This window comes from Pipistrellus hanaki (assembly GCF_964339955.1).
Source record: "Pipistrellus hanaki genome assembly, chromosome: 11".
NCBI classification, from domain to species: Eukaryota; Metazoa; Chordata; class Mammalia; order Chiroptera; family Vespertilionidae; genus Pipistrellus; species Pipistrellus hanaki.
Window position 1 is genome coordinate 44,883,159 of NC_140513.1, and position 17,513 is coordinate 44,900,671.

General features: G+C 40.5%; 1 protein-coding gene across 5 annotated transcripts in view; it reads left to right on the plus strand.

The window, feature by feature from the left end:
* Positions 1 to 458: 458 nt before the first annotated feature.
* The window catches only part of IL33 (interleukin 33), a 42,163-nt gene continuing 25,108 nt past the window's right edge, over positions 459 to 17,513 (plus strand). For 3 of the 5 annotated variants that reach the window (XM_084899592.1, XM_084899596.1, XM_084899593.1), the window contains exons 1-2: positions 482 to 518; positions 16,767 to 16,886. The gene's annotated coding sequence lies outside the window, so the exon portion shown is untranslated. Of the gene's footprint in view, positions 519 to 16,766; positions 16,887 to 17,513 lie in introns of all 5 variants that reach the window. The other 2 variants (XM_084899594.1, XM_084899595.1) reach the window with 1 other exon arrangement.

The following is a 17,513-nucleotide window of genomic DNA, read 5'->3' on the forward strand; positions in this document are numbered from 1 at the left end:
TAGTGAAGGTTGCAAGTGAAGAAGCCAATTGCGGAAAGTGTAAATATAAATGGCCAAGAGTTTCAAAATAACAGCACTGAAGGTGAAGTTGTGAAGTTGAACTCTGAAGAAAGCCAAGTTGAAATTTGTAGGGGGCAGAGGAAGATTGTGAGCTGGATATGGGATGAGGATTTCATGTGAAATGATTCTGATGTGGGTTGTAAGTAAAACACACACACACACACACACACACACACACACTCACAACCAAACAAAACAAAAATGCAGAACATAAAATCTGTAATTGCTGTATTAATTTTAAGATGAATATGGGGAGAAAGCAGTGAATCTTAGATGTTGACAGGATTGATCCCTCTATTGGCTTTTTACATGTAATTCAAGACTAAATCTCATCCACTCAGATTTCGCCTCTGCGGCAATTTGGTTCTCTACCAAGTGTTGGGTAATAAATAGAGTCTGCAAGTTCTCTGAGAACAGAGCTGCAGCTTTTCAGGGAGAATTCAAAACAAGATCACAAGGTAAGAATAAAACCACTATTTTGATAGATTTTTGTCACATTTTCAAACTAAGATATTGGAAACATGAAGAACTGTTTTATATTTATATAGAATAAATGAGGCTAACTTGCTATTATTATTGCAAATAGCAATATAAATTGATTATGATAGTTGCTACCAACTTATAATACCACTTTGATTTCCTTTGGGTGATTTGGAAAATCAATTAATTGCTAAAATAGATTGTAATAGACTTTATAGTAAATGTTCCCTTCCCTCACCACAAAATTTCACAAAATAAGTTAGTGATTCTCCTAATGTTTATCCAAGACCAACTTACAATTGTTTAGGTGCCATTTCCTCAAAATCATCTGTTAAAAAACAAACCATTTGTGAGGGGAAAAAAGAAAAGGAATTGACATCCGAATAGGATAAATACAAAAGCTCATTAGTTTTGCTACTTTTCTTCATTTAAATTTTCCTTTAAAGTTTTGCTCTCTTTATTTCTTTCTATTTCATGGCATTTTTTTTTCTTCTTGTCTATTTTTCTGCCTTATCTTTCCATGCATGAATATATGCCTCCAGACTATTTCAATAATGAAAGTAAAGCAAGTCAGAAGCAGTCACTAAAGGAAACTGTTGTTAATTACTGAACATGCACTAACTGTAAGATATGTTTCCCACATTACCCCATTTGCTTCTTACAGTACCTCTGTGATAGAAATATTGTCTTTTCCCTTTATTAAATGTCTATTCAAAGTTTCCATCATTATCAAACATAAAATATATTAGTGAGATGACATTAAAACCTGACACCTATGTTCTTTAGGGCTACATTCATAGCTATATGAAAGAAAGAATGCCCTGCCAGGCACCATTCTTGTATGTAACTTTCATCTACCATTCCATTGGTATTGCCTGAACCAAGAGGAGTCCTCCCACAAAACTGGCTAGGTGCTTCACTTTTAAATCAGCACACTAGTCTACATCTAATTCCCCTTCACTTTATAAGTTGGATGATCGTCAAAATTTTTCCTAGTGCATCTGAGATATTTTGTACAAATGTTTTGCTCATTATGACTTGGATTTCCTAGGCAAAGATTCAAAATTTTTTTTATCCTTACCCAAGGACAAAATGTTTGTCATTTTGGCTCAAATAAATTCTTACAAAACTTATTTTCAGTGGTTTTATAATTCTCATAAAACTTATTTTCAGTGGTTTTGTGGGCACGGCAACCAATCATCATCATCATCATCTCTCTCTCTTTCTCTCTCTCTCAGTGGTTTTATAATTCTCATAAAACTTATTTTCAGTGGTTATGTGGGCACGGCAACCAATCATCATCATCATCATCATCATCATCATCATCATCATCTCTCTCTCTCTCACTCTCTCTCTTCTCTCTCTCTCTCTCTCCTTTCTCTGTCTCTCTCTCTCTGTCTCTCTGTCTCTCTCTCTCTCTCTCTCTCTCTCTCTCTCTCTCTCTCTCTCTCTCATACACACACACACACACAGAGAGAGAGAGAGAGAGAGAGAGAGAGAGAGAGAGAGAGAGAGACAGAGACAGACAGACAGACAGACAGACAGACATGATTGATTGCTGTGCCCACGTGCACTGACCAGGGATTAAATCTGCAACCCAGGTATGTATTTTGACCGGAAAGTGAACTGGCAACCTTTCAGTGCACCAGAAGATGCTCAACCAACTGAGCAGAGTTAACTCTGGCCAGGCTAAATATTTTCTTAAAGTGTTTGACAGAACTTCATTGTTGTTCATGTCTGCTGGGTTCAACTCTAAACTACTACTCAAATATCTTAGCCTGTTGGCTCTATCAATGGTGGTTATTTAAGAAATACGATTTAAGCAGTTCTATTTTCTTTATAAAGAGGAGATTATATGCTGTTTCCCATCTATATATGAATGCCCAAACCTGTAAATATTTTTTTTATTTATGAGAGAGAGAGAGAGAGAGAGAGAGAGAGAGAGAGAGAGATTGATTTGTTTTTCCACTTATGAATTCATTGGTTGATCCTTGTATGTGCCCTGACCACTGACAATAAGTTTTATAAGAATTTGTTTGAGCCAAAATGACAACAATGCCAGGAAGCAAGATCTCAAATGCTCCAAAGAATGAGTTTTGCAACTTCCTTTATAACTGTGGAATGAAGGAAGGAACATGAGGAAGATTACATGAAGGTGGAAGAAAGCAGGTGGAGATTGAATTACAGGATAGTTAACAAGATTATGTGCTCTCCTGAGAGTAGTTACACCTTGAGAGGGGTATTACTTCTGGCATTTCAAAGGTGTGCTAACCTAGATGCACAAGAACAATGGACAGGACTTGTTAAAAACCTGTCCTGAGATGAGACTACCCACCATGGCCTGAGATGAGACTACCCACCATGACCAGCTCAGTGAGGAATTTATAATCACATCACCCTGTGAAGTTACTTTTAGTTCCATTTAGTATAGTTCTCTTTTTTTTTTTCCACACCCCTTTGTTCTTTCACTTGGGGCTTATTACATCAAAACATGAATTTTTCTCTACCTTGAATTTATTAGTTCTAAAGTTTTCCCTCCTGAGGTTTTATTTTTTTCCATTATCATGTATACATTTTTATGTATTATTTGTCCACATTTTTTAACAATCCTTTTTAAACAATACTTCATCAGTAGTCAACATGATTGGTTCATAGCAGTAAATTAGTGGTAGTAGTAGTATTAAGTTTCCTTGAGTAAGATTTCTTTATAATCTTTTTAAAAGTTTCAGTCACAGACATAGATGCCAACATTCATTCTAAAATAGTTTGGTGATTATCTTCAGCTTCCTCCTTTTTTTTTTTTTTTCATAGTGGAAAGGAGAAGGAGAGAGAGATAGAAACATCAATGATGAGAGAGAATCATCAATTGATCAGCTACCTCCAGCATATCCCACACTGCGGATTGAGCTCACAGTCCAGGCATATGCCCTGACTGGGAATCAATCTGTGTCCTCCTGGTTCATAGGTCAACAACACTCAAACACTAAGCTATGCTGGCTGGGCTTCAGCTTCCTCTTTTTAAAAAATGTATTATCTATCCCAGTGGTCGGCAAACTCATTAGTCAACAGAGCCAAATATTAACAGTACAAACATTGAAATTTGAGAGCCAAATTTTTTAAACTTAAACTTTTTCTAACGCCACTTCTTCAAAACAGACTCACCCAGGCTGTGATATTTTGTGGAAGAGCCACACTCAAGGGGCCAAAGAGCTGTATGTGGCTCTCAAGCCACAGTTTGCCAACCATGGATCTATCCTATCTAATAAAGATGGAATATGCTAATTGACCATCACTCCATCACAAAGATGGCTGCACCCACAACTGAGGCCAAGTTCCCATAAGGAGTCTTAACGAGCAATCAGCAGGGACCTAAGGCTACGCCCTCCCCTGCCCCCGTGGGGCTTGACAGGGGACCTCAGGCTGTGCCCCCCACCCAGCAGAGCTTGACAGGTGATCTAAGGCCAGGCCTCTCACCCCAGTGCCAGGCCAGGGGACCTGAGGCCACACCCCCTGCCCAGTGGGGCTTGACAAGGGACCCGAGGCTGCAACACTCTCCTGGTGCAGGGCCAGGAGACCTGAGGCTGTGCCCCCCTGCCTGGCGGGGCTTGACAGAAGACCTCAGGCCATGCCTCCCACACAGCAAGGGCTTGACAGGGGATCTCAGGTTGTGTCTTCCACTTGGCGGGGCTTGATGGAGGCCCTCAAGGTATGCCCTCCTCCCTGGTCTGGGCTGGGGGACCTAGGGCCACGCCCCCTGTCCTGGCACCAGGCCAGGGGATCTGAGGCTATGCCTCCTCCCTGGCAGGGCTTGAAAAAGGTGGGATTGGACAGGTCTGGATTTAGCCCAATGGGGTGGGGCTGGCCGGGGCTGGGTCTCATGTGATTTGAGGTGCATGTGGGTGGGTAGGAACTTGACTCTGGGTCCCATGGTATGCCCCAGACTCTGACAGGAGGAAGGTTTTCATATACATTTTACTAATTTTCTTTCATCTCTGACACTTCTATTATAGAGAGAGGGCAAATAGCAATATCAAATTATTTCCTCTAATTAATCCCCTTTTAATGTGCATGAATTTCATGCATTGGTCACTAGTGTATATATATGCCTAATATGCAAATTGCCCCCCTGGGAGTTTGATCGGAAGACTGGGAGTTCCTCTATGACCTGCACTGATGACCAGGGGATGGCGTGGAATGAAGGGAGGCCTTGGACAGCTCCTGGAAGAAAGGCTCCAGCCAGCACCTGGAAGGCCCTGATTGGCCCTGATCACCAGACAGGCCTAGGGATCCTACTCATGCACGAATTTCATGCACTGGGCCTCTAGTGACTTATATAAGATCCATATTACCTGAATGTATATGTAACATTCTTTTATCAAAAAAGGGTGACTTACTCAAGAGCCATATGGTTTGTGAAACCATATTTTAATTGTCACTATGTGGTGGTTGTTAGGATAAAGTAGATGTCATTAACTCAAAGGAGCATGAGCTATTTTACTAAGAAATTTTGGAGAGTTCCGTGCCTAAGACATGGCATGTAATGCTAACATCTGGCTAACCAATTATTATTAACCTTTATTATGTCATGTGGAAAGATTTCTCCTTGGTACTAGACTCAGCATTAGAAACATTGAAGTCATTTGCATTGTGAGTGCCAGTGTGAGTAGGGGGGGAGATATTGTTTATAAATCCTTATATCTTTTAATTCATTATAGTATAAAATTAGCTAGAAGTCCATTTTTTTTAAGTACCATCCAATTGTTTTTGACAAATGTTCCTAAAAGAGTATCTGGATTTAGATTTAGAGATTCTCCCTACTATCTACATAGAATCTCGCAGTGACTACTATAACCTCTAGGGTTGTAGTTCATTGTTAGTTCCAGATAACTTTTATGCCTTCAGTATGTAAGACCTCTTCTTGGCAAAGGAAGAGACACCAGTTACATTCTTTTGCTCTGGATTGTTGAGTTAATCAGGAAGAGGTCATATCTGGTCAGAGGAAAATGAAGTCTTATCTTGGAGATAAACAAGACATAGAAGACTGTATTTAGCAATTTTTCCATTTTAGTAGTTTTTACCTCAAACTCAGCTACTAGCTTACCAAGGCTGAATCCCATGTAAAAACTATTACATCAGCTGAAGTAGGCAAGGTGGGAGACAAAGGCTTGTCATACCATGGTGGACAAGTTTCTAGACCTCTGAGCTGTATTTTCTGTTCAATCACATGGAAGCTCTGTTTAATCTTTTATTAAGTATCCAGAGTGTGGATTGTGACTTAGTTTATTCCGGTCAATAGCCATCTATGAGTGGAAAACTTCCATACTCTTAATTTTTAAATGTCTTCTGAAAATCAAATTCACTATTACCTAATGCTCTATGTGGTAGTTGTTTCATAGAATAAAGAAGTTGCAGTTTATTACTGAGTGGTGATCATATTTTTTATTGTGAAAAAAAAAAATCTCATGGCTCATCCAGGGGTAATGTTCAAAATAGTTAATAACTGGTATGTATGAGCTTAGATAAATGAAAGAGAAACCAGTCACATGGAGCATGTGTCCATTTCCTGTCTGACCATTTTGCAGTCAGCTCAATTCATTCTTCCTTTTAAAATATTTTTTTAATTTTTCAATTATACTTAGCATGAAATATTATATTAGTTTCAGATGCACAACCCAACAATTAGACGATTTATATAATTTAAAAGTGATGACCCTGAAAAATCTAGTACCCTTCTGACACCAAACCTAGTTATTACTATATTATTGACTATATACCTTATGCTATTCTTTACATCCCCATGATCATTCTGTAACCATAAATTTTTACTTCTTAATCCCTTCACCTTTTTCATCCCTCCCCCAAACCTCTCTCACTTGGCAATGGTCAAAATGTTCTCTGTATCTATGAGTCTGTTTTTGTTCTGCTTGCTTATGTAGTTTTTTAGAATCCATATATAAGTGAAATTATATGACATTTGTCTTTCTCTGTACACTTATTTCACCCAGCACAATACCCTCTAAGTCCATTCATGTTATTGGGGATGGCAAAATTGCATTCTTTTTTTTTTTTAATGGGTAAAAAATGGGCACAAATCATGACTCCACAACTTAAGGACTTGTCACAAAGTAAACAAACCTAAGTAATTGTATAAAGAAACAGAAGAATACGGAATTTCAGAAGCCTCTTCATGCTACTCTATCTTGAGAATAGCCACTGTTATACATTCTAATATCCTATATTTAATTTGCTGCTATGGTTTCTTAACTATTTATAATTGAATTCATAAATTATATACCCTTCTGTGTCTGGCCTCTTTCACTCAAAATTAGGTTTCCGAGTTTCATCTGTGTTGTTGTACATAGAAGTAACTTGTTTATTCTCATTACTATTTAAAATTCCTCTAAATAAATGAGCCATAATGTATTTGTTATACTGTAGATTGATATTTGTGTTGTTTACAGCTTAAAGTGATATGAATAAGATGCTATAAGCAATTCCTTATATGTATTTGGAGATATTTTTATGTCTTTCTATTGGGTATGCACCTTGAGGTAGAATTGTTGGGCCAAAAGCATGCATATGTTCAGCTTTAGTGGATACTACCCAATTATTTTCTAAAGTGGTTGTAGCAATTTATACTCTCATCAGCCATGTACACAAATTCCAGTTATCCTGAATCCTTGCAAACTAGTATTTTCTGTTTTCCTAAATTAGCCATTTTGATAGGTGGGCATTGTGGTCCTCTTCAACTTTAATGCATACATTAAAGTTGAAGGAATATATTATGTCAGATTCAGACAACTAGTACTAATTCCCCATACTTGAGTTACATAGCAAACACACTTTAGAAGAAAAAAATCTTTTCTGGGATTATGATTTTGGAGCTGAGGCACTCCTTTGTTGTGTCCCCTCCTAGTTGCAAGGCAACATTAAGTAGAGAAGAAAACATGCCATTATATTGCATTTGGATTTCAAAATAATAGCCAGGAACCACATTTTTAAAAACTATACTATCTATAATAATAAAAGGGTAATATGCTAATTAGACCCGATGTCATTTCGGACGTCCTTCCTGATGAATCCAGGCCCAGTTCCCAGGTGCCTGCCCGCAGCTTAAGGAGGGAAGCCCGGGTCCTGGGTGCCAGAGAGAAGTCAGTGCCAGAGAGAAACCAGTGCCAGCAGCAAGGGTAAGGAAGACCTGCCTACTCTTGCACAAATTTGCATGCATCAGGCCTCTAATAATAGAATAAAAAGGATAATCTCTTAATCCCATGTTCGGAAATTGAGTTTTTTTACATTTTTACTACAACATAGATTAAAAATTTAGTATCACAAGCATTTGATAACTTGATCATCTAGAGCAGTGGTTCTCAACCTTTTTAATGCCATGACCCTTTAATATAGTTTGTCATGTTGTGGTGAACCCCACAACATGAGGAACTGTAGGGTCTTAGAGCCTAAGACCAGCGAAAAACACAGATATTTACATTATGATTCATTAACAGTAACAAAATTACAGTTGTAAAGTAGCCACAAAAATAATTTTATGGTTGGGGTCACCACAACATGAGGAATTGTGTTAAAGGGTCGAGGCATTAAAAAGGTTGAGAACCACTGCTCTAGAAGATCAAGTTACCAAATGTTTGTGATACATCACACAAGGTAGATACTTTGTTAAATTATATGTTATTTGAACAATGTTTTAATTAAGAAAATGAACAAGAGTGGATTATTTTTAGCTCATAATGATTCAACAATAACTTGACTAAATTTTTAATCTATGTTGTAGTCAAAGTGTAAAAAAAACAGAGATGGTACATTTTGATATGTCAGCATTGCCTACCCTTGCAAGTTGTCTTCTTTTGTGGATCCAGGTGTAAACATTTAGAGATCAAAACAAGCCATGTCTAAAGCAGTGAAATGAATTAAAATAGATTAGATTTTATCTAATATTGAGTTCTGATTTATTACTTATGACTCAGATATACACGCATGCTTGTTCCTTGTCTATCTCTCACCAAAGCCTTTGTCCAGGTGGAGATTTTGCCCCCACCCTTTGTTCCGTTGCCACCTTCTTCTGTAGCAGAATGCTGTGCCAGAACTATTTGCTATGACTCAGTTTTAATCACATCTTCTAAAACCTTTCTCTATCTGCATGTTCTCTTACAAGCTAGAAGGAAACAAATCAAAGCAACAACTCCTAACCCATCCAAAAAAAGTGAGCAGTTTTATTGGTTCCCAGAGATGGCACACTGCATTGTGTAAGAATGTTTTCAAACAGCTATTAAATTCCATATATGAAAATAAGGACAATGCCAAAAATTTTCCTGATTAACTGAAACTATTCCCTGTACTTTCTTCACTTTTTGTTTCTCTTTGCTGTTAATTAGTATTTTATTTTTTAATAAATCTTTATTGTTCAGTTTATTACAGTTTTTACCCCCCATAGCTCCTCTCCACCTGATTCCCACCCCACCCATGTCCTTACCATCCCCACCGCCCCCACCCCGAAATGTCCTCAGTCATAGGTGTAAATTGTGCAATCTCTTCCTGCTGTACACCACACCCACTTCCCCACCCCCACCAGAATTGTCAGCGCACTCCCTTTCTATGCCCCTGATTCTATTATAGTCACCAGTTTATTTTGTTCATCAGGTTTTTTTATTCATTTGATTTTTAAATTCATTTGTTGATAGATATGTATTTGATGTCACTTTGTTGTTCATAATTTTTATCTTTACCTTTTTCTTCTTCCTCCTCTTTTTAAAGAATGCCCTTCAGCATTTCATATAATACTGGTTTTGGTGGTGGTGAACTCCTTTAGTTTTTTTTGTTTTGTTTTTATCTGTAAAGCTAAAACTGACCTTTATCTGACCTTCAATTCTAAATGATAGCTTTGCTGGAGAGGTAATCTTGGTTGCAGGTTCTTCCTAGTCATCATTTTGAATATTTCTTGCCACTCTCTTCTGGCCTGAATAGTTTCTGTTGAGAAATCACCTGATAGTCGTATGGGTGCTCCCTTGTAGACAACTAACTGTTTTTTATCTTACTGCTTTTAAGATTCTCTCTTTGTCTTTTGTTCTTGGCATTTTAATTATGATGTGTCTCGCTGTGGTCCTCTTTGGCTTCCTTTTGTTTGGGGTTCTGTGCACTTCCTGGACTTGTAAGTCTATTTCTTTCACCAGGTAGGAAAAGTTTTCTGTCATTATTTCTTCAAATATGTTTTCAATATCTTACTCTCTCTTCTTCTGGCACCCCCATAATTATGATGTTGATACACTTGAAGTTGTCCCAGAGGCTCCTTACACTATCTTCATATTTTTGGATTCTTTTTGCTTTTTGCTTTTCCCAGTTGGGTGTTATTTGCTTCTTTGTATTTCAAATTTTTGACTTGATTCTTGGTGTCCTCTAGTCTTCTGTTGGATCTCTGTATATTATTCTTTATTTCAGTTAGTGTATGCTTAATTTCTGATTGGTCCTTTTTCATATCTTTGAGGTTCTCACTAAATTTTTTAGAAATTTATAGATGATTATTTAGTAACCTTATAATTATGGCTTTGAACTCTATATTCAGTAGTTTGCTTTCCTCCATGTCTTTCATTTGTGACACGTTTGTCTCCACATTTTGACTGCTTCCCTGTGTTGATAGAGTGTCCTTGTGTGCTAGGTGTCCTATAGAGCCCAGTGGCTCAGCCTCCCCAATTACCTGAGGTGGACATTCTTGGTGCACCCCTTTGTTGGCTGTGTGCACAGACTTGTTTAGTTAAACCTTATTGCTGTTGGTAACACTGGGAGGAATTGACTTACTGGTCAATTGGCTGTTAGGACCAGCTGTCTCTACAATGAGAGAACTACTGTGCTGAAGACACTCTTATGGGGCAGGACTTGCTTCAGTGGGGCTTTGGTGCTCACTGAGTCTAACCCTTGAGTGTGTTGCTTATGGGTGTGAAGAGTGTAGTCTGGATGATCTCACACTGATCAGTGGGTACACTGGCTCTTGGATCTCCAAGGAGGTGCAAAGTCAGCCACTGCCTGATGCCACTCAGCAGGAGCTACAAAGAGACCTGCAGATTCTTCCTCTTTGTTTGGGGTTTGAAAGTGCCCAGATGAGGCCCAGCTGTGACACAATGCAAGCTGCTACTGTCAGGCCTTAGGCCTTTTTTTTTTTTTTTTTTTTTTTTTTTTTTTAACTCTTTAGAGCTCTCTGACCCAGCTGCAGTTTGTTAAGTTTTAGGATGCAAGAGAAACAGGCATTCATATGCAAAAGCTTCTGTGCACAGCTTGGGTCATATTGTAAATTGGATGGAGTGGGGTCTCAGGGAATCACCAGGGCGGAGCAAATAGCAATGGCTGCCAATCTGACCTCTCTTGGAGAGGTCCTTGGGTCTACGTGTCCCTCAGCCCTGGGCAGGAACAATGATCACTGCGAACACCTCCAATAGAAAGCTGCCCTCGAGTTCCTGCCTGATGCCAGACAGTCCAGTTTTTCCCCGTACAAGTCTGGGTCCCCAGAGTCTCGCCTGGAACTTGTGTTCAGAGAATCGAGAGCTTGTATATCCCTCCTGATTAAAGAAAAACAAGAGCACACCCAGTTGCCAGCCTGTTTCACACACCTCCATACCTCTGCACTTCTGCACCTCCGCACCTCCTACCATGCTCAATGAACTTTTTTATTTCCTTCTAGTTGTAGAACTTCGACTCAACCAGGTTTCCCATAGTTCTGGATGATATTTGTTTTGTCTTTTAGTTGGAGTTTTGATGTGGTTATGAGAGGCAGCAAGTACCGGTGTTCCCCTATACCGCCATCTTGGTTGTCCTAACTAGTATTTTAAAGAAACAGTATCCCCCTAGCTGATTTGGCTCAGTGGACATTGACTTGCAGACTGAGGGGTCCTGGTTTGATTCTGGCCAGGGGCATGTGGCCAAGTTGCGGGCTCCATCCCCAGTGGGAGAGGGGGTGGGGGGTATGCAGGAAATAGATGATCAATGATTCTTTCTCATCATTGATGTTTCTCTCTCTCCCTCTCCCTTCTTCTATGAAATCAATAACAATATATTAAAAAAGAAGAAACAGTAGCAAGATACAGAAGAAAAAGCAGTCACAGGTACCCTTTGAGTTGGGAAACCTGAGTTCTGGTCTTGACTCCACCCTATACCCACTCAATAACTTCGACTTCGAATAAGATCTGCTCTGAATGTCACTTCCCTCATCTGTAAAATAAGGAATTTTAAGTCAGCTGTGCAGGTTTTTTTTTTAATGTGTATATATATATTTTTAATCCTCACCCAAGGATATTGATTTTAGAGAGGGAGGAAGGGAGGGAGAAAGGAAGAGAGAGAGAGAGATGAGAGAGGAACATCAATCAATTGCCTCCCGCACATGCCCCAAGCAGGAATTGAACCCACAACCTACGTATGTTCCCTAATAGGGAATTGAACATGCCACCATTCAGTGTACAGGACAGTGCTCCAATCAACTGCACCACACCAGCCAAACATATTAAAATTAGTTTATTTATATATCATCTTTTAAATTTTTTTTAATTCCAGAGATAAAAGGAGAGGGAGAGAGAGATAGAAACATCAATGATGAGAGAGAATCATTGGTCAGCTGCTTCCTGCACGCCCCCACTGGGAATGGAACCCACAACCCATGTATGGTGCCCTTAACTGGAATCGAACCTGGGACCCTTCAGTCCACAGGCTGATACTTTATCCACTGAGCCAAACCAGCACAGTGGTTCTCAACCTTTCTAATGCCACAACCCTTTAATACAGTTCCTCATGTTGTGGTGACCCTCAACGAAAATTATTTTTGTTGCTACTTCATAACTGTAATTTTGCTACAGTTAATGAATTGTAATGTAAATATCTGTGTTTTCCAATGGTCTTAGGATCTACAGCAGTGGTTCTCAACCTGAGAACAAAGGGCTGAGGCATAGCTTGCACATTTCTCCAAGGGTGGTATATTTTGGGTGGGCAAGGGGCTGGTACAGCTGCTTGTGTAGAAGTGGCCCAGGAAAAAAACTGAGTCTATACAAGAGCACAAGAAAGAGAGTCAAAAGATGGGAAGACTCTGGCTTTCTACAGCCTCCTCATTTTTGAGCTAAGAAGACTGAGACCTGCAGAGATATGGGTCTAAGCTTGGGAATGGCAGGGGGCTGAGAGGGGTAGGTGTCAACCATTCTACCTCTGCGTCTTCAAAATCACTAGAGACAGTCCAACACACAGCTGATTCTCCCAAGTATGTGAGGCATGAGGAGGGGCACTGAAGGAGAATAGAACAACACATTGGAATGAATAATTAAAATGTTTTAATCTAAAATGTTTAATGACACTAAAACTACAGGGCCATAGGCCAAATAGAAGATCAGCTTCTTTAATGTTTTAGAAAGAACAATGACCCAAGAATGAGAAGACCTGGGTTCTATAGGTGACTAAGTTGTTTCCAAATTGCTAGCTGTCCAGCAGAGGAAGTAGAGAAACAAACATGGTTGAATATAAATAAGAAACTAAGAAAGGAAGCAATAAATCTGCCTGATTGTTGGTGGATGAGGAGACAAAGGCATTTGAATTTGGCTCCAAGGTTTAGCTAGCAGCTTTTTAAGCAAAGAGGACGAGGTATCTATAACAAGAGGAACAGCTTAAACAAAGTTGTGAGCATGTAAAGGTGTGTGATGAATTGAGGAACAGAGTGCAGTCCAGTGGTTCAAAAATGTACAGGGTGTGGGTCGTTCCAAGACGGCTGACAGGTAAACACCTAGCCACAGCCACACACAATAATTTCTTTTCTTTTTTTTTTAAATATATTTTATTGATTTTGTACAGAGAGGAAGGGAGAGAGATAGAGAGAAACATCAATGAGAGAGAGTCATCGATCAGCTGCCTCTTGCACACTCCCCACTGGGGATATGCCCGCAGCCAAGGTACATGCCCTTGACCAGAATCGAACCCCGGACCCTTCAGTCCCCAAGCCGACGCTCTATCCATTGAGCCGGTTCCGGCTGCACACAACAATTTCAATAAAATACAACTAAAATATAAAATGGACATTACCCAGAACTACAGGAAAGTCGACTGACTGGAAATTCTACAACGAGAAGCAAGGAGAAAACCAGAAGGAAGCACGGAGGAGCTGTAAAAGCCTAAGGTACAGAGACACGCGGAGCGCGCGCGGAGAGGACGGAGCCGGAGAGGAGGGAGGCTGAGTGCCTGGCTGGTGTTCCCTAGCGGGAAGGAGATAAACGCTCCGACTGTGCTGGGCCCCAATTCTGACTGCTCTGAACCCCAGTTCTAGGCCAGACCCCGGGGACCCAGGCTCATCCATAGGGAGCTGGGCTGTAAGGCGGAACCCCGGGGGAGTGGCAAAAGGAGGTCCCGGAGGCGCACACATTGCGCTCAGAGAAGGGACGGCTGGCTGTGCCGTGGGATTGCCCTGGCGGGAAGGAGACAGGGACTCCAAACTGCTCTGAACACTACCTACAACTCCACTTCCAACTGAACTGAACCCCAATACCGGGCTCATTGGGGGAGAGCATAGACTGTTTGGCAGCAGGTGAAAATCGAGGGCACCTTTCTCTCAGAGGCGCTTGCAACGAGTACTGAAGGACCCTGAGACCCAGGAGCCGCATAGGGCGGGGCTGACGGAAGCCAAGGCTGTAGGCTCCACCCTGAAACCTCGCCCCATCCAAGCAGAACACAGACTTTTAAGGCTACCAACTCAGGAAAACTGCGAAAATGCCGAGACAAAATAGATCACAAACGAAAGAAATGGAGGACAAAAAGCGACTGGATATAGAGTTCAAATCTACGCTTATAAGGTTTTTCAAGAATTTCCTAGAAAAGATGGATAAGACCTATGAGGATATGAAAAGGGATCAACTAGAATTAATAAGGAATCAACAAGAAATAATAAGGGATCAACAAGAAATAAAGAATACATTGACTGAAATAAAAAATATTATACAGAGTCCTAAAAACAGAATGGAAGATCGCAAGAATCAAGTCAGAGTTGGAACATAAAGAGCCAGAAGACACTCCTCCGCAGAAGCTAGAAGGCAAGAGAATACAGAAAATTGAAGATAATGTAAGAAACCTCTGGGACAACTTCAAGCGAACCAACATCAGAATTATGGGGGTTCCAGAAGATGAGAGAGAGCAAGATATCGAAAACATACTGAAAGAAATAGTGACAGAAAACTTCCCCCACCTGGTGAAAGAATTAGACTTACAAGTCCAGGAAGCGCACAGATCTCCAAACAAAAGGAATCCAAAGAGGACCACACCAAGACAAATCATAATTCAAATTCCAAGAGCAAAAGACAAAGAGAGAATATTAAAAGCAGCAAGAGCAAAGAAGGTAGTTACCTATAAAGGAGCACCTATACCACATGTGTCAAACACAAGGCCCGCGGGCCAAATCCAGCCCGCCAGGCCTTGCAATGTGGCCCGCACCGCGCTGTCATCACTGCACTCTGCTGTCAGTTTATGACATTGTCAGTTTATGACTGTTCAGTAAACCATTCGGCCCGCGATTTAGGCTGGATTTTAGATTTTGGCCCCTTCTCTGATTGAGTTCGACACCCCTAACCTATACGATTGTCAGCTGATTTCTCAACAGCAAAGATAATCTATCCAGCAAAGCTATCACTCAGAATGGGTCAGATAAAGAGCTTCACTAATAAAAAAAAAAAAGCTAAAGGAGTTCATCACCACCAAACCAGAATTATATGAATTGCTGAAGGGGGTTCTTTCAGAAGAGAAAGTAAATAAAGATAAAAATTATGAACAACAAATACGTAACTATCAACAAGTGAATCTAAAAACCAAGGAAATTTTTTAAAAAATCTGATGAACAATATTAACTGTTGAATATAATAGAATCAGAGGTATGGAAGGGGAGTGAACTGATGATTCTTGGGGAAAAGGGGAGAGGGGGATGTGGGAAGAGACTGAACATAAACTGTGCACCTATGGATGAGGACAATGGGGAGTGGGGAAAGGACAGAGGGTGGGGTGGGAACCTGGTGGAGGAGAGAAATGGTGGGGGGGGGGAGGAGAAGGAACATTTATAATAATATGAACAATAAAAATTTATTTAAAAAAATGTACAGGGTGTGGAGAGAGGGGCTGTGTGAGGCTAGAAAGACTGAAGGGGCAGGTAGTTTCAGTGTATAAAAATGATTAGATCAGACTGCATCCAGGAAAACTGTGGAAAAGCATAGAAGTGCTGTATAAATGCTAAGGGTTTTTCACCTTGGAGATGTTAAAGTCATTTTCCCTAAAAATTCATACTATCCCTCCTCTCCTCTCACAAGGTGTTGGCTTGAGTCATAGAATGATTCACCAGATTCATTTATTCAGTATTCCCTTTCTCTAGGAGAATGTTTTCTCTTAGGTCCAGGTAAGTGACACATAGGAACTTTCAGAGTGGTGAAGAGTGGGGGGACAGGAAGTGATTCAGATTGGGTAAGAAGAGTGCTATCTCACTTCCCCAAACTTCAGCCTCCCCTTCTTCCACATCACTTGTTCTGATCTGTCCCAAGAAAGAAGTCAAGCCACTACACCAAGGGAGCAGAGAATCAGTGTGAGCACCCTCCTTTCTCACCCTGTCCTTTCTGCTCCCATGCAAAATCTCCCAGAATGAAGTCATATAGTATGGCCAAGCTTAATCATGCATCCCATTTCCTCTCTCTCCTACCAGCCAGGACCAAACAGGCAGACATTTAATCTCATCTCTAAAATGGAGACAATCAGCTTTGCCAGCGTGGTTCAGTTGATTGGAGTGTCGTCTGGTACACTGAAAGGTGGTGGGTTCAATTTCCGGTCAGGGCACATATTCAGGTTGTGGGTTCAATTGCTCAACTTTTTTTAGGCGAAGTATCTATAGTAAGAGGAACAGCTTGAACAAACCTGTGAAGATGTGAAAGTGTGATATCAATCCCTGGAACCAAGAGGCGACCAGTTGGATACCAGTCAGAGCTCAGAGCACATGTTCAGGTTGCAGGCCAATTAATGATGTGTGTGTGTTTGGGGGGCTGGGGGGGGGGTAGGGAGAAGATGGGGGTGGAGGCAGCCAATTGATATTTCTCTTTCATTGATGTTTCTATCTCTCTATTCCTCTCCCTTCCTCTCTCTCTAAAAATTCAATAAGACAGCTTTTGTTGTTGTTGTTTTGTTGTTGTTAATCCTCACCAGAGTATATTTTTCCATTAATTTTTTTTTAGGGAGAATGTAAGGTAAGGAAGGAAAAGATAGGGAGAGAGAAACACTGATGTGAGAGAGACACATCTGGTAGCTACCTGCATGCACCCTGACCAGGGCCTGGGATCTAGCCTGCAAGCGAGGTATGTGCCCTTGACCAGAATTGAGGTGGATGGTCTATCCACCGAGCAAAACTGGCTAGACCAAATAGGAGATTTTTATAAAAAAGAAAATGGAGACAATAGTACTCAAATACCAGGGTCATGGTGACAATTACAAATCATGTATATAAAGCATCTGGCCTGCAGAAGAGACACAAGACACTCTAATTGTATCACCATTATTATCATCACCAAAAACGCCATTATTTAGAACTTGAATTAATGCAGACTCTTTGATTGTTTCATTTCTTCCCCATTACTATCCTTACATAGCAGCCAGAGCACTCTTAAAAACCTCCCATATTACTTCTTTGGCTTCCCATTGCACTTTGAATAAAACCAAGCTCCTTCTCCTCATCTCCAGGATGCAGCGTTCCTCCCTTTCCCTTTTATTTCCACCTTCATTACATTATACTCTCCCCATTGCCCACCTGCTTCAGCCACACAGGCCCTCTCAGTTCCCTAAACATTACACGGTCTGTCAGGTCCTTTGCGCTTGAGATTTTCTCTGCCCAGAGAGTAACCTCTGTCACCTCCTTTCCATATGTTCTCACACCCTTCGGTTACAGCTTAAAGCCACCTTCTGTAGCCATTCCACTCCTTCATGTT